This window comes from Metopolophium dirhodum, chromosome 7 (genome assembly GCF_019925205.1).
Source record: "Metopolophium dirhodum isolate CAU chromosome 7, ASM1992520v1, whole genome shotgun sequence".
NCBI classification, from domain to species: domain Eukaryota; kingdom Metazoa; phylum Arthropoda; class Insecta; order Hemiptera; family Aphididae; genus Metopolophium; species Metopolophium dirhodum.
Genome location: NC_083566.1, coordinates 23,493,832 through 23,520,214, shown reverse-complemented (window position 1 = coordinate 23,520,214; position 26,383 = coordinate 23,493,832). Strand labels below are relative to the sequence as shown.

At 28.0% G+C, this 26,383-nt stretch overlaps 1 protein-coding gene across 2 annotated transcripts in view; it reads left to right on the top strand.

Annotated features, from left to right (window-relative positions):
• Positions 1 to 510: 510 nt before the first annotated feature.
• The window catches only part of LOC132948850 (probable G-protein coupled receptor CG31760), a 181,240-nt gene continuing 155,367 nt past the window's right edge, over positions 511 to 26,383 (top strand). For both annotated transcript variants that reach the window (XM_061019511.1, XM_061019512.1), the window contains exon 1: positions 511 to 831. The gene's annotated coding sequence lies outside the window, so the exon portion shown is untranslated. The remainder of the gene's footprint in view (positions 832 to 26,383) is intronic.

Below are 26,383 nucleotides of genomic sequence, written 5' to 3'. Positions count from 1 at the left end.
GATCGATTTTGGCCCAACGCGCCGTGTTAATTAACCGTCGAGCCGATTTAGGCAAACAAACACGACGACACGGCCACCACTGCGAATGCGAATAGTCTCTACTACTACAACTACTATACTATTACTACTACTACTGTCTACTACTACCACTCCTACTACTGCTACTACTACTACCTACTTCTAATACTACTACTAATATTACTACTGCTATTACACACACACAATGCACATCCGGCGCGTCGCATTGTCAGTTTTAAATAGCCGCCGCGCGGAGAAGACGGACGGACGGAGGAAAAATAGGGGCCGCCCGTGCCGGAGCAAAGCAGGGAAAAAACGATTACGCTCCTCCGACGTCGTAGTCGCCGTCGTCGTCGTCGGTGTGTGTGTGTGTGTGTGTGTGTGCGTGTGTGTATGTGTGTGTTGTGTGTGTGTTGTGTGTGTGGGTGTGTGTGCGAGGGCCCTATATCAGCGCACGCTGTCATGGGGACGCGCTCAGTGTACGCCGCGACGGTTTGCCGTGATCACGTTGGGTGCTGTTAGGCCGACGTCGCCACGGTTTCGCGTTTTCCGCGTCGGAAAATTATTTTTCCTACCCTCGCTCGGTAGCCAACATCGTCGTCGTCGTCTTTGTCACACACGCCGGCAACAGACGTGATAATAACATTTTATCGTTATAATCTGCTATCGTTGTTGTTGTTGTTGTTGTTGTTGTTACCGTGAACAATATTATTGTTACATGTAGGCGACGGGGACGAGATTATTAGAACGATTTTACATTTCCCCCTCCCCACGTTTTTTCTCGACCGAAAAATTATCACCTATATTTTAACGGTGAGTTTTTCAAATCAATTAATAGGAAATAATACTAAATCCTCGTCCAGTCCACGAGTACTATTTTACTTTCCATTTTATTAATACATATTACCCAGCTAATATTGTACCTATTACAAGTTGGATAATATGTTTGCACGATATAAATATGCATTGCATGCCGTGATTTGCGTTTTTATAAAAAAAGACTGCAAATTAATTTACGCAATAATACACCTGAAAAAATATTAAAAAAGTATACCTACTAATGCCCAATTATATTATTAACATTTAATCAAAGAAGCTCTCAAATAAATGAATTTTTGATATAATTTATTATATTAAAAATTAAATAATATGAAACAAATTTTTCAATGTACAAATAACGTTTAATAAAATAATATGGATAATTTGAAAACAGTTCAAAAGGTAAATAAAGTATTACAGAAATAAATAATTTTATCGGGATGGTGTAATAATGATATAGAAAATATATACACTTTGATAGGTAGGTATTAAATTTTGTTTTTCAATAATTTAGGTAGGCACTTAAAACAATGAGGTAATCTGGTTTTTTTTATATCAAATATATAGGTACCCAGAATTAATTTATTGTAAAGGAAAATTTAAAACATTATATTGGCTCGAAAAAGAAAATTAATGACTATATGCTAATAAACAATACCGATACATAATAATTAATAATTTTAAATTCTAAAAATATTACTACCCACTTCAAAGATATTTATTTTTATGTATAAAATAACTTGAAGTTGAACATGAAAAAAAATTGCAAATCAAGACTACTATAATATTTTGTTAATAATATTAACTAATAATATAAATATTTAAGTCTACTAACAGATATAAATGAAAATTTTAATTTGATGATTTCGTGTACTTCATTATTTTTTGGATTATTATAATGCAATTAATATTATATTAAGTTTTATTATTAGAATATATGAATTAAATTTTAAGTCAGTATTATAAATTAAAAATATTGAAGGTTTATTTCTGGTTATAATATTAATGATTATATGAATAATGATAACAAATTTAAATAACTTTATAAGTTACGACAACGTACAACAATGTACCTTAATATATTATATGATTTCAAGGATGTTTTTATGACCAAAATATTGCATATGTACATAATAGTAGGTATTTAGGTACACAATAACTAGGATAAATTAAAATATTGTGGTAGAAAGTCTATGAAAACTTTGATACAACGTCTCAGTTCAAGTCTAACACGTTATTATAACAGTCTTTAATTTCCAAGCTTCAACAATAATATTTAATTTAAACACTTTACCTACTACTGCCACGTCTCACAAATCGTATTAAAACATTCAAATACATTCAAAACTATTTTTATTGGTACATTATTATTTTATGAAAATTAAAAATTAATGTAATTTTAGAATTATAAAAACTCGGAACCTTATTTAAATTGCTGTGCTATTATTTATTTTAAGGTTTTCTATTTTTTTTTTTACAGTAAAGTGCATTCTTTTCTGTTAAAATGTGTCAGGAAAGTCAGTAAATTGATACATTTGCTTGTACGGGACCTACGGTTAATTTATCGGATTTCTCATGTGAATCATACATTCTCAAAACTTCACGGCTTATAACATTTTCAATAATTATTTAAAACTTAGTTTCTCGTGTTCGGTGTTAACTACTGTCATAATTCACGTATATATATAATATACATATAGTACTGTACGTATAAAAACCAAATTTAATTTCGGAATTTTCGTTTAAAATTTTTTTGGCAATTTTTCTGTACCTAATAAAACTATATTATTGACAGCTTTCTTGAATTATGAATGTAATTTAATATACGTATTCTAAAAAAAAGAATATTAATTTCAAGCAATTGAAATCACATAAAAATACAGCAGAAAGAAATAATACTAAAGTCCGCGCAGAATGTATTTCACGTCCTGTTTTTGTTTGTGCTATATACATCTCAAGCGGAATTACTAAGATGTGCGCTGGCTATGCGACGTCCTTAAATGTTCAAGAGAAAGAAAACTATTCTACACACAATGGCCAACGTTTATTATTCGACTTTAATGAAACGGTTTTATTATGGAGGCAGTGTGTTTAATACAAAATATATAAAAAAAATCCTCAATTGTGCAATAATGATTTGGAAAATTTTGTAGTAAAAGGGGACAAATAATTGGTTACGGTATATACTGAAGAGCAGCATAATTCCTATAATATAGCCACGCTTTGGTTGTACCCTCGTGGAAAATGAAAATAAAATCTTCTGCAGCAATAACGCTGTGTGTGATACTATAAATCACTATCGTAGTTCGTTCTATGTTTTTCAGTTGCCACAACAATATCGTCGATATTATGTTAAATGTGATTTACAGCGCAATATTTTTTATTTATTGTCAGTGCTAATCGAGCGCGATACAAAGGTCAAAATAACTCAGAGAATACATAAAAATCGAAAAATCTAGATTTGGGCAAACAGAATTTGTAAACGTAAAATAAAGTCCGGTATAAAAATCCCAAGTAATGGGAATAAAAGTTCGATCAAATATATATAGTTAATGATTTTTATTTTATTTTGATTATATTATATTATATTACTCAATAAAGTACAACGTATTTCTAATTGATCATTAATGATATCGTATATTGTAATTTTTCGAAAAACTTAAATTTAATTAAATACATCATGTAATATATTATTATTATTATGATACGCGTGTAGTTAACATAATATTATTACGCGTATTAAGTTTAGGTAACATGATATAATTTTGTAGTTATAAATATTTAATACTACTGCTATAATCCTGAAAATCCTCTAAAAACTATTTCCATTTTCGTATCACTTATTCTAATACAGTGATATAGGTATTACTGACATTATGTTTACGTATGGTGTAACGAGTTCAACGTGAGTCTTACTACACTAGTACACTGTGAAGTTTAATTTTCTTGAAAACATACTATACAATATTAATAAAACTAATGTATAGTATTTGATACATCGCATGCAGTATGTGCCATTACAATTTAGCTAAACGTCATTTTATACATATTCTAGTGATTATAGGTTGAGTTTAGCTGTCTGACTTTTCCCCCCGGAATTTGACTACCTATGTATTTTTAAGTTATTTCAAATATTTATTTATTTATATACTTGAAATGTAAAACGTAATATTTTTATGAAATAATACTTTTTTTCGAAATAAATCTTTTCCTATAATAGTCTGTGAACATATTTCATAAGACCAATGCATTTAGTTGAAGCTACCATTGACACTCTATAAATTAAGAATTATATTATAATATTATAATACATTACTAAGAATTTAAATGAAAAAATTATTATTTTATTTTATTCTGTCAGCTATGTGGCTTTATTTGTGTTGTGCAAAATTTTAATATAAAAACAATATTGTGTTCTGTAAACTTTGCACGTAAACTAATTTTTCTTTAATACATAACTTATGCTATTGTAAAATCGGATATTCAGAGAATATTTCTTATTTTCATAAGTTTACACATAAATATATAAAAACAATGTCTGAAAAATAATTTAATTCATTTTCTTTACCGTATCGGTAAGAGATTAGCAGATGGCAAACGCATCAAGAATATTAATTTTGTATCACAATAGATTGTTTTGATTTGCATTTAAAATACCTAATTAAAGGGTATCTATTCGATTAACAAATTAAATTGTAATTATTTTGTGATCGAATATTGGTTTATATTATTGATTTAATACGTTGAATTATACCTAAATTACGTTATAAATTATAATGTAATTTAAAAATGATAATGAACGAACTTATCAGATTAGCTTAAAAACCAGACTATTATAAAATAGAATAGATGTAATTTTTGATACCAACATACCATTATATATTTCCATTAAAACTTCACTGTAAGTAACAAATAGAGGTATTATTATATTTACGAAATTTGAAATATCAGATGATATTTAAAGACGAGTAATATATTTATGCTAATATTATGGTTTTGGGAAAATTATATTTTTAGAACTGAATTATATAATTAAATAATTTCTAAGATAAAAAGCAACCATAGATGTTTAAATGTTATTTATAGTTACGGTAAAGTTTGAAGTACAGCTGTGCCTTAAATCGGCTTTATTAGGTACATTCGTTGTACACTTTTGCGTGTTCGATTATATTATCATATAATATACATATTACATAGGTACGTATAAAGTATTTTATAAGTTTTGTTGATTAAATTAAAATTTACAAGATTTGAATGTTAATGTATAGGTACGTTTTTTACACTTTTTAATTACCATAATTTTATCAAATAGTGTATAATAGAGTACCTACATTCTACGACAAAGTACATTGTTATTATCATAACATAGACTAAATGTCTTGCTCCTAGACTAAATTATAATAATTTACTTTCAAATGTGTTTAAAAAGCTATTAAAATCTTCAGGTAAATGTAGTTTTAAAAATATGAATTGTAAATTTAACTGAGTGAAAAACATTTTTTAAACTAATTCTGGTGAAATTTGTGTGTTGAATAAGTATTGACTTGTTTTTTTTTTTTACATTTAAAGGAAAAACTTTTTTTCGTACATAATTTAAAACTTTCATAACGGTTTTTTTTTCAATAAAAGAGTGAGAAATTATTTACCATTCCAAAATACTTGGTTATAGTTTCTGGTTTACAAGTTTCCAAATCGAAGTATCTATATTTTTTGCGTTAGACTTAACGTGCCACAGGCTATTTCTATATCGTAAACCACTCAGATGCGTTTTATACCGAGTGTTTTTAGTGTTTAGATTATGTGAAAATATCTTTACGTTTCCACAATTCCACACAGTAAACACCAGCACGTTGACACGGAGTCCGGCTTCCACTGAGTTCGGCGAACGGGACTGTGAGACTGGATGGTGCGTGAGCATATATAATATGTTTCAAAATGCTTGTTTGAAGTGAAGAGTAAGTCACCGATATACGGTCGAAGTGATTGATTATTTCATTGTTCGTGGAATGGTTTGTCAATAACGTGAGAGTACTTGACAATGATACGGATTCTCGGTCCGTATAACGAGAGAGCATACGAATCAAGTGTATTACACAAAATATTAATTCCTCTTTTATTTTTTCTCAAAAACCAACGATAAATGGGAAAAAAAAATTTCAGTATAGGTAACCTCTATTCAAAATAAACTGAAATCTAAACATGAATATTATATCAAACCTAAAACTAAAACTGATCAATGATCATGGTGATAGCCACTAGTCAGGTTATAGCAGTGTTTTTATTTATACAAGCAATATAATAATGAAAACGGCTATGTTGTTTTAGATTCTAAGTGTAGTGAGTGGTGTTGACTTGTAAGTTCATTACAGCCAGTAATATTATATAAAATAATAATAAAAAATAATTATAAAATAGATGCGAATAGTTTTTACGAAAATATTTAGTTCAAACTAATACTAATACCATTGATTATATAATCTTCTAATTACCTATTCTATAATCAATGCAATTAATACTTATAGAAAAAATAATAACCATATAAAAGAAATATACATTTTAAAATAAATAATAAGATATTCCTTAAAATATAAGCAGACGGATGGTCTCTGCTCGAAATCGTTTATCGTGTACGATGATATATCGTTTTTGAGTTGTAATTTTACACATTCATTACAGCCATGCAATGAAGATAGGTACACTCACACCTACTGTAGGTACATTTTAATGATGTTCCCGCGTTTTGTATGAAAATACAAATTACCAATATAGGTACTTACATAGATATCCTAATAATGTGATTCCTATAACTAATGTATTCTTGTAAAAAAAGATTACTAAAAATAGGTAACATAAAAACTAATAATTATTATTAAAAAAAAAATATAATATTACAGGTGTAATGTAAACTATTTTTGTGTTGTTAGTACTGTTTGTAATATACTTTATTATAGTGTAATTTAATGGCTTATGCTATTTAATAATTTTATTGTTTATAAAAGAAAGAAACAATTTATAGATAGTTTTGGTAAAGGCTTTAGACCTTGTAATAGGTATATAGATCAATTAACTTGTCTTATATAATTTTTTCAATGATATTATGTGGAAATTTATGTTGTATTACACTTGATTTTGAAACCTTATTGGTATTATATTAATAATGGTATTTCCTTGTTTGCTTTGGTCATAATAATATGTTCTCAAATAATATACTACGTAATCTGCAACTTCAGTGATACATAATACCAGTATATAAAAAAATTGTTGTAGCTAATATGTCTATTTTGACTTGTAATTCAGAGATACTCTGGAAAGTGTCTATTTTTTTAGGTACATAAACGTCTATATCTATAAAAGTTCAAGGAACATAGCCACGAATACAAGCTCGCTTATACATAAACATAATATATAGTATAGTAGATATCTATATATATTTGGTTTGAATTTTTGAGAGATGTCGAAACGAGTAATTGGATTTTGATGTATTTTTCATAGTTCATATCATTCAGTATGCAGTAGATTTGTATTTTTTTACATGTCTGGCAGCATTTTCTATATACGTTGTGCTTGAAACAAATGAAACTAAACTCTACGTGGGAATATTTTTATTTTTTAAGGTTCATACGGGTAGGTACATGTTCAAAATATCGGTAAAGGCTATATAATACAAGGCGAACATAAAATCAGTATATCAAAAATAATGTATAAACTTTTTTTTTCGTATAGTAAAACAAAAGGTTTTACACATTCCTCTATTTTCTAAAATCATGTTTCAAATTTTAAATATTGTTTATTTTATACAATTAAGTCTTCCATGCTTTAAAAAAACATGTAGGTATTATTTGAAGAAAACTCGTTCTGAAAGATCAGTTAATAATTAATAATATGTATTTTACAATAAGGAGAAATCCCAAAAGTAGTTATTTAAACACACAATTGAAAATACCATTATGATTAGAACGTAATTTAAGAATTTTTTAGGGGAAGTTCCGAGTTACTGACTGGGGTACGGTTTGTAAGTTATACTGTTTATGTAAAATGATTATTTTAACAGTTAACTCTGAATATCTCAAAAATATTTTACATTTTTGAATGTTATCATTTTTATGTTAAATTTTTTTAATGACATACATTTTTAATTTCATATTTTCAAGCAGAAATTATATTGAGTAATTTGATAAAAAAAAAATCAAATTTCAATCTCTTGTTTGATTAGCAGAGTATAATTTTGGACCAATATTTTTTGGGTTAATTCATTGCACTCGTACAAAGTTTAAATTAGGAGGCCACTGTAATGTATATGTTAAATTTGAGTTTTTTTGATAAATAGTCGCGTACTAAAAACGATTCTAAGTTATTTCTATAAGGGCCCGTATTACGCAATAGTTGATCTAAGGTTAAACCGCGGAATTTGGCCGGTAAAATCAGTGGGTGAAGCGAAACCGATGCTTAAACTATGATTGTAAAACAGGGCTTTAGATGGTTTGCGAGTCTCTATTTCTAAAGATATTTAGAACATAATTTAATTGTATAGTATGAATACTTTTTTTCTTTTATTAATATGGTAGGTTGAACTAATTTTTACCAATAACTTTTGCTAATTATATTCTATTATGCTTATTATTCATTTTACGCATATTATTATTATCGTTATTATTTATTAACTTAAAAGGCAATAGGCCTATGTTAAGTCATTCATATTACAGTATAAGGTATAGATTAGAGTATTAGACTTATGGGCTTACACATAATTGTCTCAGTGGGGCCCAGTATTCTTGTTTCTAATAAATAAATAAGTCAATATTGACGGTCTTAAATTGTGTAAATATAGGTCTGTGGAGTAAATTACTATAAATAATATTCTAAATATATTGAAAATTTAATTTTTGAAAATATTGATATATTATATAATGGCAAATAGTTGCAATTCCCTACGATTCATATATTTTAAATTACAACAAAATTACTATAATTAGGTATAAACCACTAATTTTTGTTTAAACATCCAATTTTGTAAACATTTTATGCTCTAATATATTTAAAGTATAGATGAACAAAATTGAGTGGCATTAAGGAACATTGTAAGCAGTTGATATATTTCCACTCCACTCTTTTTAACTTTAATTAATATTAACTATTATAACTAATCGTTTAAAATTCAATTTCAAAACACCAATATTTTCAAAAAATATTACTTTTATACTTTTTTGGGAATAAATGAATGTATCATGCCATTCAAAAAGTAAAAAAATAATAATAATAACAATGAAAAATAGTAAATATATATATTTTTTTAAACGATTTCAAATTATGTAAAAATAATATTTTTCAAAAACGTTAATACTTTTTGAGATAATGAGAGTTAACTTACTGTTGCATTAAAAGAGCAGTTTATTATACTATTGTTCTATAATATTAAATATTTCATTTAATGGTCATTATGATATTCGTTTTTAAACAAACTCACAGTACCATCTGTATGCAGTTCTCTCGATCGATTGTGGGTCTTATATCAAATGTTTATTGTTTTTACTACCTTTAAAATTGTTTATTGAATATAAAAATCATATTATTGTAAACGACTCTACCTACGTAACAGCTTTGATTTGCATATATATATTTCTGTCAAAACCCGATCACTATTCAAAGCTAGGTTTTATTAGTTAATGTTTTTGATTTTCATATTATTATCAGATAAAGCTGAACATTTGTTTTTCATTTTTTAAATAAAATATCCTTATATAATATGTAAAAATATAAATTATGTTTTAATGCTGAAAAATATATTAAAGAAAACTAATAATTATTATTACCTTGTTAATCAAAGTAATAGAGTAAAAGTAAAAAGTAAAACATGTACATCGTGATTCGTAATATTATACTAATATAATAGATAGGTACCGTAGGTAGTAGGTACCTATTGAATCTTCTTAAACATTTATAACCTAAAATACACTTATATTAACTGTTAATATAATAATATATGATAATATGTTATAAAACTAATATTGTTATCGGCAGATAAACGGTACATACTTAATATAAATTCAAAAATCAATAAGATGATAATATGACGTTTTAATTAATAAAACTTGCAATTGACCCTTAGTTTTAAAAACAAAAACAATTTTCCAAATGACAACTTCTTGATTTTTTTTTGGATTTAGCTAGGCTTATTTACGTTTAAATGTTTAATGCTAATGTATCTTAATTTTAAATCATTGGCTTGAAAGACATTTCCTGTCTCAATATTTAGCCAAAAATCAAGTTTAATACAACAAAATATCTTAAACGAATTTTTTTCATTAATCTTAATTAATTTTTCAGTTATAAAGTTCTTCTTTTATTTTTTATTTATTTATTGTCCTTGTATTTATAAACGTTCTTTAAAAGGTTCATATACGGCTATACTTATTCATTTTTGTTACTCTTATGTATAACAATCATGCTAGTTTGTTGTAATCTCATTAATTAATATGTTCAGTTTAAACAAAACTGTTTCGTTTCAAAATGTAAAATACTGAAACCGCCTATTAATATAATCAACTTGCTTATTAAAACTAAAATAACCAAAGACTATGTTTATATATATTATACCTGTATAGAGTTTAAAAGACATTTATTTAAACTTCCAAGTATAAAAACATAATTATAAAATCTAGTTCTAGGTTGTAATGTACATGTTGTAGTAGGTACATTGAAATTACTTATAAAATATGTAGGTAGGTAATTATTGTATCAAATAATTTTTGAATCAAGAACTCATCCACCCTATTTACTTAAAGATTCTACGTCCAATGCTCTTATAGACTGCACCTAAGTACTACCAGCCTAAAAATTACATAATGGCTTTAGAGTATAGAGTTCAATAAAGTATTAAAAAATCAACACAAGAGCAAGATAATAAAATGTATCATCGTTAAAAAAGTACGAGAATGCTATAATCATTCTATAAAAATTGTAAATTAAATAAATAAAAATTTAGGTAACAATGAAATTATATACAACTTTACTAGATTTTAATGATACCTATTTATTTTATTTTACATCTTAATAACGTTATTCGTTTTTATTTCTACTTACGAGTACTTACCTATAATTCCAGAGAATTCCATTAAGCAAATTAATTTTCATATTTTTGAGTTGATGATATTATTTTTTTATTTAAAAATATATTACGTTAATGATATAAAAAGTATAACGATTAACGAGTAATTCTTATAATAGGGTACTACACATAAACCATATATCCAGAATTATAAATTCCTTAACAACCGCGACGTTTTTATGACAATTTTTAACAACTGTTAAATTACTCGCTAAACCGTCTTTAGTCTTTCTCCCCGAGAAGAACGAGTTTTCACGTAAAATGTTTTACGATGTTACTTTATAGGGAAAAGCACTTTGCCACACGCGTTTCGCTTATTACAATGCGCATTTGACTCACTGTCCACCTGTAAACTCTGCCAAAAAAAGACAAATGATTCAAAAACCACAAAAAAAAAAAAAACAAAAACGCTGAATAAACTTTTCCGACGAGTAGAGTGTTATCGAGTTTGGATGGCCTGTTGGACATTTTATGTTATTACCATAAGTCAGTAGAGGTACCTATACTGTGGACTATAATATTAATAACTATTGCAGATGAGCTGACCGTACGATCGCTCTACGTCGTAATACGCACTGAAACCTCATAATAAACACATAATATTGTTCGTCGCCTTATTTGTTGTAATAATAATAATAATAATAATAATAATAATAACGGTATAACGTTGGAAAAAGCATAATATTATATACTACCTATTATTATAGTATAATGCACCAATAATATTATTATTATGCGCGGAACCATTGCTGAAAGTTATCTTTTATCGTATTATACTGTCTCCGGCGTCTGCAGCAGTGCAGCAGTAGTCTATGGTGGAAATCGCCCACGCCGGGGATTTTAAGTGAAAATTTTTTACCAATGAACGCGACGTGGGTTACAGCTGGTTCTCGAATATATTATGACGTACCTAACGCCTAAAATAAAATATTTAAACGTTACGATATTATTATTACAGTCTCCTGCAAAAAACACCATAACCGCTGCAGGTAATAAAATTCGCGTCCCATCCGAACCGATGGAATACGATATAGTTATGGCTATTACCACAACTCGATTCAAAGGGTCTCGTTTTCATCGTAAGAGTGTCTGGTATAAATTAATTCAAGCCGCGAGCATTATTAGTTTTCGAGTGAAGATTTTTCGGTCATGTTTTCTTTATAGAACGAGATTAAAAAACCTTATATTTTTATAAATAATTATAAAATATACAATATAATATTTCGTTATACAAATAAATATTATAATATTTTAGAAATTAATTATTTATTCGCTTATTGTATTTAAATATTTACATTATATTTTTACCTAAAACATAGGTACGTCTTGTGTAGTTAATAAAACAAAAGTAAGTTGCTTAAGGGTGGGTATACAAAGGAGTGATGACGATAGTGTTTGATTAATATTTAGTATTTTATTTACATAAAACCCAGTAAAGAATGTGACTCAACTATTACTATCTTATGACTGAGCAAATAATATCTCTACTACGTGCAATGGTATGCAAAAGTATGTAATAGTATGTCAAATGTAAATACCGTAGATTATAATTTCCTTTTTATAATATTGAATATAATAGCGTTTTCTTATAGTTAATTTTAGTTTACAATGGAAATACTTAGAATAACATAGATGTAGAAGCTAAAGGTACAAAACAAAGATGTAACCGTCCTACGATTTTTGCAATTATAATAACTACTTGTACTCAGTAAATAACTAACAAATTCCTCTCTTTTGATATATTATTATTATCATTTGTTTTTAATGCACGAGTAAACATTGTTTTCTTATAATAAATTGTACATGTGTACTCAAAACATGCTACACCATTTTGACAAATATTATTGACGCATATACAAAATATAATTGTGATTATAATATATTAAAATTAATATCAATTAATTTTGTTTAGAATCAAAAATGTAATCATGAAACATTAAAAAATAGTGAAAAATCAAAACCAATGTAGTCGTTCTGCTGTAATGGATGGGCTAAATTTGAATTTAACGATATAAAACCATGGTAGGTATACGAGCAAAAACAGTCGCCAGCCTATAGTATTACTAAATATATTTTATGATATTATTATAATGTTTAAAGTAATTTAACCTACTGTAGGTTAAATTAATTTTTTCCAACAAAATTGCATTTGACAATATTATTGTGTGTATAAAATCTAAATATATAATAATGAACTTTAAAAGTTTCAAGTACACACGAATATTTTTTTTAATTACAACAATTTTATTAAAATCGTTTTTTTTTTTGTTAAAATATCTAATTCCATCCAAACATTAATTTTAAATACTTATAAAAAAAATTGTTATATACCCATTGTTCAATCTTTAATATTTCTCAACTGCTAGTATAACAACACTTATGACAGTTATGAGGAACCTATTGTATTACATTTTTAAATATTTCAACCCAATGAAGACATTTTTATTGACATATAAAATTAAAAAAAACACTAAAAAATTTAAAATGTCTATAAAAAGCTCAAAACGAGTCAAAATATTTTTAAATTGATATGGTGTTTAGAAAATGCCAATATAAAAGTTCGGTGTATATTTCAGGCATTTTAGGATTTAAGGTTGTTTTTTTAGAATTACACCAAAATAATAACAAATACATCATTATAAAATATATTCATCTCTCCGCTCAGTATCTAAACATTGAAAAAGTCGTTTATCTATAAATATCTCAAAAATAACCAAAGTATTTTGAAACTTATATCATGTATATAGATTTCTAATATAAATATTCTGTGAAAATAATGAAATGTTCAAGTCCCTTTGGGTATTCCTTTCTGAATAAATGACAACAAAAAAACAATACCGATTTTGTCAAAAACCGGTGTTGCGTAAATATCCCAGTTTTTTTTTTGTAATTACTGATTATTTTGAATAACAATGAACAATTTTCAACTCCCCCCCCTCCTCTAAAGAACTATATTGAGATTAGCCCCTCCCATCTCCCACTAAAATACCCATTTATAGATGGAATTCACTACAAAAACTACCGTCAAAGTTAAAGATTGAACCTTTTTTTTTTCTCTAAATCTGGATATTAAGCACAATATAGACATAAATTAAAAAACAAAACAAACAAAAAAAAATTATTAAACTAATACATTTATTGATCTATTCAGATGTTGAAAAAAAAAATAAAATATTGATGATATCAATAAATGTGTATTTAACAATTGCATCAAGGTAAAAATCACTCGATTTGTTTAAGTAACATTTAGTTGTGGTATAATGCGTAAAATGCAATGTATTATAATAATATAGAGCTAGATAACCATTTTATACTGATCAGAACACTCTAAAGTAAACACTAGGTGAATGAATGATAAGACACCATTGTAGCTTTAAACATATTTAGGTACATTGTATTTTTAAACTATAAGTCTATAAACATTATTAATATAGAAAGACAAATTTGTTTTTTATGAATTGAATTTTGTTACGTAATGAGATTAAATAATTTATATCGGTTTGGATAAATTTAACATTATTAAAAAAAAATTTAATTTCAAATTATATCAATCTATTAAACACGTTTGTATGCAGAACTCTATTACTATCCAAATATTTTTGATCGTTTATGATTATTTCCGGTTTTATCAACAATCATGTTACTTATTAATACCACTATTGATAAAAATATTTTTATCTGTTAAGTAGGTATAAATCTTACTACTATAATATACTATTTAGATTTAAGTGTTCCAATAAGTATTTATTATTCATATTTTATGAGAAAAATATAACGAGATACTTTTAATTGTATAGTAATAAGTAGTATGTATTATTTAATATTTCAATTAAACTAAATTACAAAAAACAATATTCTTTTATTGATAATAATATAAATTAATTATTATGTACATGACAAATTCATAAGAAGTAATAAGTTTTACTAAGTTGTACAAATGTTATTCATTGTATTTTTTACTCATCATTGAATAAATTCATCAAATATAAAACCCTTAGTTTATAATATACTCTATAGTGATTATCAGATTTTCTTTATTTGTTATTATCTTTCTTCTGAAGGTACTTTTAAGTTAACAGTATTCATGCATAAAGGATTTTTCATGTATTATTAGTGACTTTTATTGGAATTATAGAGGACCTAATGTTAACAATTTATACTGTTGTAAAACAGTAGACTTTTCTCTATTCATCAATGTTTTAATTAATTGTCTTCAACAACAGTTTTATTCATCTGTTTTTCCAACAATTGAAATGATTCTTTGGTAACATTCACATACTTTTAATGACTAATGAATATAGTCTGATGAAGAAATGCTATCTTCAAGATGTATATTGTAAATATTATACAATATATCTAAATAAAATATAACATTAAGATTTAAGACCTTCTCAAACAGAACGCGTTAGGTATGACACATCAGAAATATAATTTAGTACAACCAGTACAATAAAAGAAAAAATCTCGACATTTGAGAAAACATAAAACCTTGTAAATAAAATATGTTGTACGATGTACAATGTACATAGTATATTATATTTATTATAATGTATACTATTATGTGAGAATAATTGTATTGATGTAATGTAAAAATGGTTCCGTTTCCGGAGTCGTATCATATGCATCTTTATAAAATGTGTGTTGTTGTTCACAATATATTACGTTATATTATTTCCTATTATATTTGACAATATACAGCTTCAGATTTCGTACCCTTCCAGGACTACGAAATATTTGTATCGACTAAAAGCCGGACTTAAGCATCATAATATCCTTGTCTTTTAAACACACAAATTGTGGTTTTTATTGGCGAAAGACTATAATTTTTTAGTAACTTTTCACAAACATATTAACTACCAGGTACAACTCTGCCGGAGTTCTGATAACTCTGTGGTTTGCGGAAAACCAATAGCGACAAAATTCCGTCTCCGCAGAAATTTTCACCTTTTTCGTCACGTATACTGGATATACAAGACCTGAGAACACTGCAGCATATTAGGGATTTGCCAACTATAGTAATTTCGTTCGGTTTTCGCGGTGTTTGGAACAATTTTATCCGTCTCAAGTTTTCTTGAGACCTTATAGTAACATCTTATTATAGTGACTGCTGTGTACGAGCCTATTACCTCAAGTAATACCCTCCCACCACTGGTTATATTCTATTTTCCACCACAACGGCTAGTCTTGTCCCTATTATTGTATCTGCCCACTATCTTTTCTTTTATTAAAATAAATAATGCGATAAAACAAAAAAAAACTTGCTGTGGCCCGGAACAATGTAGTCTTTGCAATCGATCAGACTTTTTTCAGTTGACAAACTGATATAATCGAGAAATCATCAGCCCAGAAATGAAAATTAGCTATACTTTGTGTATAGTTTCCACTATGTTGTCGTACAAAAATAGTTATTAGGATTGAAATTACATGACTCTGAATTTTGTGTGCGTGAAAAATAAATTGTTTTCTTCTGATGTTGGATTGATATCTATCACGAAGATCCATTATTGCAGAATATCTTTAAACTATATTATCCCAATTATCTTCAATATTTGTAATAGTATTATCATCGCCGTTTTGTGCAATATGCCGTTAAAAGTTTCAGGCACATAATAATACAATATATTATTATAATATTATTAATTATTATTGTTTGACGACAAATTAATAATGTTGTATCGATATCTAGATTTTTTTTCGTATGAACATTTTAATAAAACGACAACCAACGTATCGGACGGTATTGTTTTACGTAGGTAGGTAATAAATTATTCTATACTAACGAATAACGGTCGATGTTCAATAATTGGTCGTCATAATATAATAAAATATAATATACAAATATGTTTGGTAAAACCTGTCATTCCACCTTACTTATCTGTCAGAATTTTGAAATTGTATGTATTGGCACATAAAACTGTTGTTAGTCGAACGTTAACAAATCGGTTCACAGTAATATCATACCTATAATCTGATGGTGAATTGGTAACCATAAAATAATGAACTACATTTTAACTCAAAGTAGAATGTAACTGAAATCTTTAAATTAAGCATGATATTTTCTGTTCTCAGAAAAATAATATAAACTAACGAGATCGTGTTCCAGTGCATTGCACAACTTCCGTCAATCAGTCATAAATTTCCGGATAAGGGGAAAATGGGCGTCGTGAAACCGATTGGTCCGGTAACACCAGATTTGAGTGATTTGCCACCCGTTGATTTTTTACTTTTGCCCGTTAAAAACCAGTATTTTATAATATTATACGAATATACATATTATGGGAGAACAGAGCAATATAAGTGAATTTAACTTTTAAAAATATCGATAGTCAATATAGGTGCTATATCGTACCTGCCTATAACTAGGTATTGACAGTATTGCGATAAATATGCAATAGGTACAACATAAAATAATACCCACTTGTTTTTATAAATTTAATTAAATTGCGAAATGTTAGTTTCATAACAATTTAAAATCATTGAACTCAAAAATAAAACGTCATCGTGATTCTATTTAAAACTATATTTATCAAAATAATAATAATAATAATTTATTATATTATATTCAACTGAAGCAAGACGGAAAACTATAGAAAGATAGATTAATTTTAACCCGCGCAAAATAGCGTAATACAGCTAATAGTTATATTATATTATATACTTATATAAATACGTCAGTTATATTAATTATGCGTCTCATAATTATCCACTATTGTATATTGGCATAACGTTAAGGGGCCTCGCTACTGCCGTCAATTTTAGCTGAAAAGATCTAAAGTATTTACAAAATTAAAGTTAGTTAACGTTGTCCGATTATGATTCTGAAAAAAAATTTGAAATTCCAAGCAAATTGTCTATATATTCTACGAAGCACTTTGTAAAAACTAAATTGTATGTTATTTTGAACTGTAATTGAAAACTTGAAAATATGACCTTTTTCAAATCATAATTAAAATTACAATTAATATTAAAAACGGAAAATTGTTTGTATGATCTGCAGTCAGTTTTTTGTTGAATTCAAATATATTTCTAGAATCCAAATCAGACAACGTTAACTAACTTTAATTTTGTCAAAACAATAAGTATGTTTTTGTAAAATTCGTATACTGAAATTTATATGGTTATCGAGTTGTTGACATGTGCATGCACGTACGAGAGAGGTTTCCGTCGGCGGCTCCACCCCGTGCGCGGCAACTGCCGATACCCGCATTTAATTTCACCCCTTCTAATAATCATTTACAACTAACACATAGATCCCGGGTGGCTATGACAATATTAGGAATCGCCTAAATGTTGCCCCTTTAATAATTTCCACAACGAGGCCCCTTAACGAGTAGGGTACACTACACCAGGGGCGCCATTTCAGTTTTAAAATAAGGCTGTCAAATTTTTTACCAGGCCAAATTTTTCTACCACCAGGCCACAGTTATAACAATGAAAATTGAAATGTATCCATGTTGGAGTTTTTTCTGACCTTACTATTAGGGATGAAAAATAATTAATATTTTAAGTGATAACACTATGGTAAAAGTATAATATTATCATTATTCATTAATATATATTTTCTTTCTTCAATATCTAAGTATATCCCTTTATTTATAAAATATTTTTTGCTTATATTAATTATTTCAATTAATTCAATTTAACTGATACATCGGGTATCGGCGCCAGTATGAAATTAAGGCAGGCCAATATGATACGGTGAAAAATAGGGCCGCCAATGTATACCCTGCGATACTCCGAATAGCGCCCCTGCACTACACTTGTTCGAATAATATTATGTTCAGGAATACTTAAAAAATATTAAAATATTAAATGTTAAGTGTTACTGCGTTTATGTTTAATTTAATTTAAAACACTATTAGTAACTATTAGTATGATATTGTGTTACTTTGGAATTATAAGAATTTACAAATATATACCTGTTTTGTTAAAATTTTACATGTGAGATAATGAATATTGGAATTTGATTCAATTGTTTATAGATATAATATATAATATTGTTTAGTTCAATATTGCAATACCAAATTTTTTTGTGTATATAGATATTTTGAATTTTTCATCATGTATTTCAGTTGTAGCAGTTATATACATATACATAACATATTTGTTACATTTACATATTTTGGCTTTTCTATCACGCATAAATCTCAGCACTAGTGGTAACTATAGTAACTATCACTCTTATTGTTAGTAAAATGACAATATTTTCTTAGTTTTTAATAAAAAAAAAACAAAAAAAATTATTATACAAGTAACTGTAATAGTTGTCAAACTAATAATAAATAACAAACAATAGGTGTATTTAACGTATTTTAATATCAAGACTTGAGTTATAAAAATACGTGCATTATTTGTATTTATGTGTTCTTGAATTTCTCAATTTAGGGTAAAACATTTAGATGTATTTAATAATACCTCTGTTACATCCAAACCATTAAAAATCTGAAGGTTTCTGGCTTTGTTCAATATTAAGTTTTGCTAAACAATATAATATATAACAGTACGTACAGTTTCAGGTTAATATACTTCAGTTCACGGGCCAATCGGCATCGGTGTACCTCGCTTTGTGAATTAATTCGACCGAGATGGGCAATCTGCCCGTGGCGGATTGGACACAGCACTTCGTATATTCCCGAACGTGGTTCAAACTACTCACTAAACTTTCCTAATATCTCTATGAACAATTTGAAATTTTTCTCAAAATCATTTGAGTAGTTTTTGAGTACATAAGCTGTTAGCATACATTAATTTACATACATATTATCTGAAAAATAGAGTATACTCTGTGTATACAATTTATAACTCAGTTACCTATATTACACACTACTTTTAACATATTTTTGCATTTCATTTGCGGGACATGAGACTAAACTATTGGATCATAATTTCTTATGGCTTACAAATTTTTACTCTTGTATTTTGCGGATGCGCAACAACTTCAATTTTTCTGTGTACCCTGTTTTCGTAGACACATGTTATATGATATATTATATATGGTTCGTTTAAAAGTTACCAATAGCAACTCTATATTATTATAAACACAAAAAAATATTCGATTTTCGTGGGCCAAAACGAAATTTTTGTGTGAATAGGGGGGCTGTGAAACGAAGCTATATAAGAATTGGTTCCAATCGATTCAATAGTTTCAAAGTCTATAAGCCTTATTTTAACGTACATTCATTTTTATTTTTATTTTTACGACGAGTACAAAATGAAATAATATTATTGAACTTTATGCAATCTATTAGCGAAGATTCGGGAGGGGCGTAGGAGTGTTGGTACCCCTGTGTTTATGCTTATAATAAGTAATAACTCTAATAACGCATCACAAGACGACTCGATCATAATAACTTCTAATCGCTGTCAATGTTGTACACCGCAAGTCGGCTATATAATATTAGCGGAATCCCAAAATTTGCGGTTTTCGCAGATCGATGACGTATACTATTTTATAGTAATATTATACACGTTTGTACACGAGCTATACACATTATTAAGTTAATAATATTACTAGCTGATCTTGTGCACTTCGTTGCTGGTAAAAAATAACAACTTGTACCTGATCTGCCAGATTAAACCAATGGCAACCAATAATAAATAAATACTATTTCTACTAATTATTCATCCTATAACCAAAAGCAACCATTTATGAACAAACATTTCCATCGTAAATATCAAAAACCCCATTTGAGCACCTCCCCGGGCTCAATTTGAACCGAACGTTCGAACAAACAAACTATTCATCTTTATAATATTAGTATAGATATCAATATACATTACAGTGTTAATATTGTACGATAATTTGGTAATTCTGGGCAACGTCTATAATATCTCATGTCTCATCCATAATTAATATGTACACGACTTATTAACGGTTGGTTTTTTCTGTAAGTACGCGTGTGCTAAATATATTTTACCCAAATCACATGCGTATATGTATATACTAGGTGTGTAACGTATGTAGACGATTTTTAATGGTATACCTAAACGCAAAGAAGATTACTAATATCGTCCGTTGTGTATATTACTATTAGCTGTCTCAACATATGTCCGAATACTTACAATAATAAATTAATAAACTACAAGAGCTTTTTATTTTTATGTTGGTATAAAGTAGGTGTACCAAATCACATCAGAGTGGACGTTTTTTGTATGCACAATTTTAAAACGTATATAGTACCATAATATTATATAATATTTGCATACTGAAAACATATTACATTATTTACGCGTGTTGATAAATCACACATGTTTTAAATAAAAAGAGTTGGAAGAGTTTAGAGTTTAAATCTAATAAAAAAAAAAAATATAAAACCACAACTTGTGTAATAACCATAAATGCTTTAATAATAAAATACACCCACATGTGGTAAGATTAATTTAGGTAACTGGTAAGGTTATGTCTGTAGGATTTTCCGCTTAATTATTTATGTCCACAAAAACGACGTAGGTATAAATGTTGGATTTTTCTTTCAAATTTAAAAATTCCCTTCAGCTATATTAATTTATTTTTGAACGGACTCACAAATCAATGTTTAAAATAAATATGGATAATTTTGAAGGTCTAACAAAATATGAATAACAACATTATATATTTTAAGAAAACGATTTTTTCCATTTGTTCTTGGCGTAAAAAATGAGATTAAGTATAAACTATTACCATTAAGAGTTCTGATACGAACGTTTATTGGGCCTACTATAACAGTAAATAACAAACACAAAAAAATACCCTTGGTCTCTAGTCGTAGGGATAGGGATATTAAACTGTTAACGACAGTGACGTTAGTGAGTTAAGGAAAAAAAGCAATTAAAAAAATCAAACGAAAAAAAAATCAAGTAAAAAATGCAAATTAAAAAAGCAAATTGATTAAAAAGTAAAGGATAAATAAAGTAAATTGGAAAAAAGTGAAAAATATTTTAAATTATTTTCAAATAGAAATTACTAAACAATTATTTAAACCTTATAATAATATTATAAGCTACTGTGGTTTAAACATCCTTAATATTATTTTATTGTATTATTTTTTAGAACGTAGATTGTGTAGGGTTCTTTTAGTTATTGATTCTGATGGCATTTGAGCTTAAGTTTGGCGATCTAAATTTCCATGTTCATTGCATTAAATTTCAGCTGGATTTGCCGATGTAGTTGCAGCCTATACTTCATACACGCTAAACATTTATTGACTTCAACTTCATGGGTGTCAGGTGGATTTACCTAGGAAGGAGACAGGAATAGGCGTTTGAGTAGAATTGTTTTTAAATATTTTTCATTTTCCTGGACACTTAATACGCTGTGGAGCATCTAAAACATTGAATTTCAATATATCATAGTGTTTTGCATACATGTGTCTAGTATACCACGATTTATCTGTATTTTTATTAGATTAAATTAATTCTAGAGGTATTTGTTGAGACATTTTAACTAATAAAAACGCACCGTTATTATACTATATTATACTATATTGCTTGGAACATGAATACAAGCTAGGACATAATGTAACTTGTAGACGTAAAGACGTTATTGACGGTCTGATTTATCTATTTGGATATCAAACTGGTATTCATATCTTATTCCTAATTTGAGAACTATTAGTTTATACAATTAAGCCGCAATATGAACGGTCGAACGTTACATCGTTATACTTTTCAGTTTTAATAGTAATTTTATTTTTGCTTTTTATACAATAGCATTTATTTACTATGATTTTTATTTTTTGCTTTTTATTCTTTTGCTTTTTTGACTTGTGTTTTTCACTGTTGCTTATTCTACTTACTTTTTTTCCAAACTCCAACTCTAGTATATATACAAATCAAAAAGACACGCTTTCACAAGACCATACAAATTAAGGTTGGGTATTTGTCTCAAAAAAAATAATAATTTATAATACATAATAATAATAATATTATATTTAATTGCAGCAACAAAACATACAATATAGAAATAAAACATCAAAAAATACATAAGTTGCAATCGCATCTACTAAGTATATTATGCTTGAATACGGATAAGCCGAGTTCATAGTAAAGAGTGAATTATAATGACATTATTATATAACATTAGAATACATTATGAAAATAATTACCAACTAAAGACAGGAGGAAATATCATTAATACATTTCTTATAGTTAATTAAATTATCAAAATTAGCTAAATGGAAATTTATGTAATAAAAATATACATCTAATTATTTGACTTTGAGTTCAAAAATTAGTATGAATAAACAACACGATTAAATAGATTATATTTACGATTATATTTTTATTCTGATATTATAATAGTGTAAAAGATAATATTGATTTTTTTTTTATTTTTTTTTTTATTGGGTAACCCGCGGCAACATAGGCCATTGGGTGTAGGGGAGGGCACTGTAGGTCTTTAAATTGGGTAGGTTGGTACACGTGTGTGTTGTGTTTTGGCAGAATTTCTAATGGGGCACCCGTAGGTTTCTGCCGTGCCCCGGGTGGGGGGATGGCGGCACTTGTTCTCCGGACACCGTGACTTGCACGGAGAAAAATGCCGCCCGGTGGTTGAGGATCGAACTCGGACCGGCTGTGCCGAATCCGTCGCGTTAGACCGCTCGGCCACCTCGGTCCTTATTTACTCAAACCATCATCGAGTAAATAAGTTTCACCATAACTATTTAGTGGTATAATTATTGGTATAGTTTTCCACTGATTTGTGATTATGTTAAACAAAAGAGGAAGATGGTGTTTGGCTCTTTTTTTCGGTATATTTGTTTGACTCTTTCAGCCAGCTCATCTCGATCATAGTCTTGCTCCCGTTACAATTCACGATTGAATGCATCATGCGTAGGCTTCCAACATGAGTAGCTGAGAGAATGGTTAAACGACCAATGTTGGCCACGTCTCCTTCAGTAGCGATGGCGTCAGGTAAGTTGATGTACTCGTCTGATCGTAACTTTGACTGATTGAAACGAATGAGACTTATTAATATAATAATAATAAATAAATATTATTCTCAACCTCTATAACCCATAGCAACCATTAATAAACAAAAATTTCTATCGTAAATCTCAAAATTCTTGTTTGAGCACCTACCGGGGGTGATCAATTCCTTTTTTTAAATTAGCCTATGACATTCACAAAGAATGTGGCTTTCTATTGGTGAAATAATTTTCGAAATCGGTTTAGTAGTTCCAGAGATTACCCTCAACAACGGTAACTAATATCTCCTTTTTATATAATAAGTATAGATGTAGATAATTTTAACTAACAAATTAATGATAAATTATAGACAAAAGTACAAAACATTGATATGTGTAGAGTATGTTAGCCCAACACCAAGGTGCCATAATAATATGCAAAAACCTATTGCATTAAATTACGAAAGTAATCTGAATAAGTTAAATCTAAGAGATTTAATATCAAACTTATGTTTAAGCTATGTGAACTATTAAAATAATTTCTAATAAGATAATTTACAAATTATATTTTAGGTTAAACAAATTTTAGTCGATGGTAAAATAGTACATCAAGATATTTTATAGTCAACTCTTTCCAAAGAAATGTAAAACTTATTTGGTGTTTGATATTAATGAAATTCTTCGATATCTTGCATGGTAGTTTTATAAGAATATCGGCATATTGTAAAGTAAATTAAGAGAGTGGCTGTAAATATAAAAAAATGATTAAGTATAGGTAACCGCTCTGCTGTACAGAGTGTGTCGAGTGTACCTCGCCATTGAGACATTGAGTAGGTCACAGTAATGGGTGTATTTAAGTTCATTGATAAATCAATGCATTATAAATTATAATATACAATATTAACATTTTCAATCATGTCTACAAAACGAAAATCAATTCATTTCGAGCTCAGATGAATATGGATCACAATACTAATCACGAGCTTCGCTAAAACGCTTAAGTACGCGATGCTCACGCCCGTTCGTCTGAAACAATTAAGCATCGGGAAGCAAGACTGGAAACCGCTCGAGTACGCAATGACTTGTCATTATTGAAATGGCTATCAACAATACATATAGGGACAATATATACAACAAGTGTGTGGTCGTGCGGATACATATTGAAAATCTATGCTTTTCACATGTGCGCACCAGAAAACCTTCTGATTAATTCGTGTACGCACAAGACAAAAAACAAAATCATATTTTGTTTCCTAAAGCACTTCACAGACATAGTTTAAACGAAGCATTAAATTGTAAGCTTTTTCAAAGAAAATGAACAAAAATATACAACAAAAAAATGATCCAAAACAAGTGATACCCTCTAACTTGGGGTAAAATAAACATAGTTATAACGAATTTCGAATGGAGGCGTGGCAATGCGCGTTGGGTAAAGCTAATAATAATAATAATATTAATGTTAACATAATTATTATGTATATGTATATATATATAATAAAAAATAAAACTTCAAACAATACTACTGAATCTTGCAATAGAGGAGTATTGCCGGGTCAGCTTGTAGTATAATATAGGTATGTGTATCTTTATTTAATATATATATATTATTTGTTATTGATCCAAGTTACAACTTCAGCAGCAAAGGCCATTAGTTACATTATCTTTAAATTTTGTTAACTTCCATGTAATTTAAATTTTTATGCATTTTTTTTTTGTATGATACATTTTTTTTATTATTTTAGATGATATTGTATAAATTAATTTGCTTGAGGAAATTGATTAGTTTTAGGTCATGTTTGTGATTAGGTCGAAGTGTGGTATCAAGATTGTGAGATATTATACTGTGTTGGACCCGATCCTGTGCATATTTTTATCAGTCTGAAATGATATGCTTAACAGATGAATCAGATCCACAAGTTTGGCCTGCTATGCGGGAGTCCTCTTGTAAGAAAAATAACATTCTGTCCAGTCACTCAACTGCAGAATCCTCTTGGACGGATTATTTTTAATATTTCCATACAGCATAATTTAATTATTTTTTACTAGGTATAGAGTTTTCCAAATTCATTGAAACTAGTTATGTATAGATTCTTCTATCATGGCTGATCATGAATACCTATGTTTTTTGTATCTTTTTTGTACCTACTGATGGAGCTAAATTTAAAGATAATGTGAAAATAATTGTGATATCACTTGTATATTAATTTGTCATGATATGATATGATATGATGGTCGTACATAAATTGATAACTTATATGAAACGTTATAGTTTATGATTTCAAGGACTAATAATGATCGTTGATTTCATTTAAGCAACATACATAGAAAAAAATACTGTTAATGGGCGTGTCGAGGATTTAGCTCTTTATCCTCCTCTACTGTAGCCATCTCAGTGGAATGACTCAAGTTTAAATAAAATACTTAAGACAAAATACCGTCAAATAGGCAGTTTGCACTATAATTTGCACTTGATGACAAACGTGACGGGCGTATTTCATGGTGTTCTAAAAAACTAAAGACTGAGATGGCAACGTAGTTAAAGAGAATAAAAAAATGT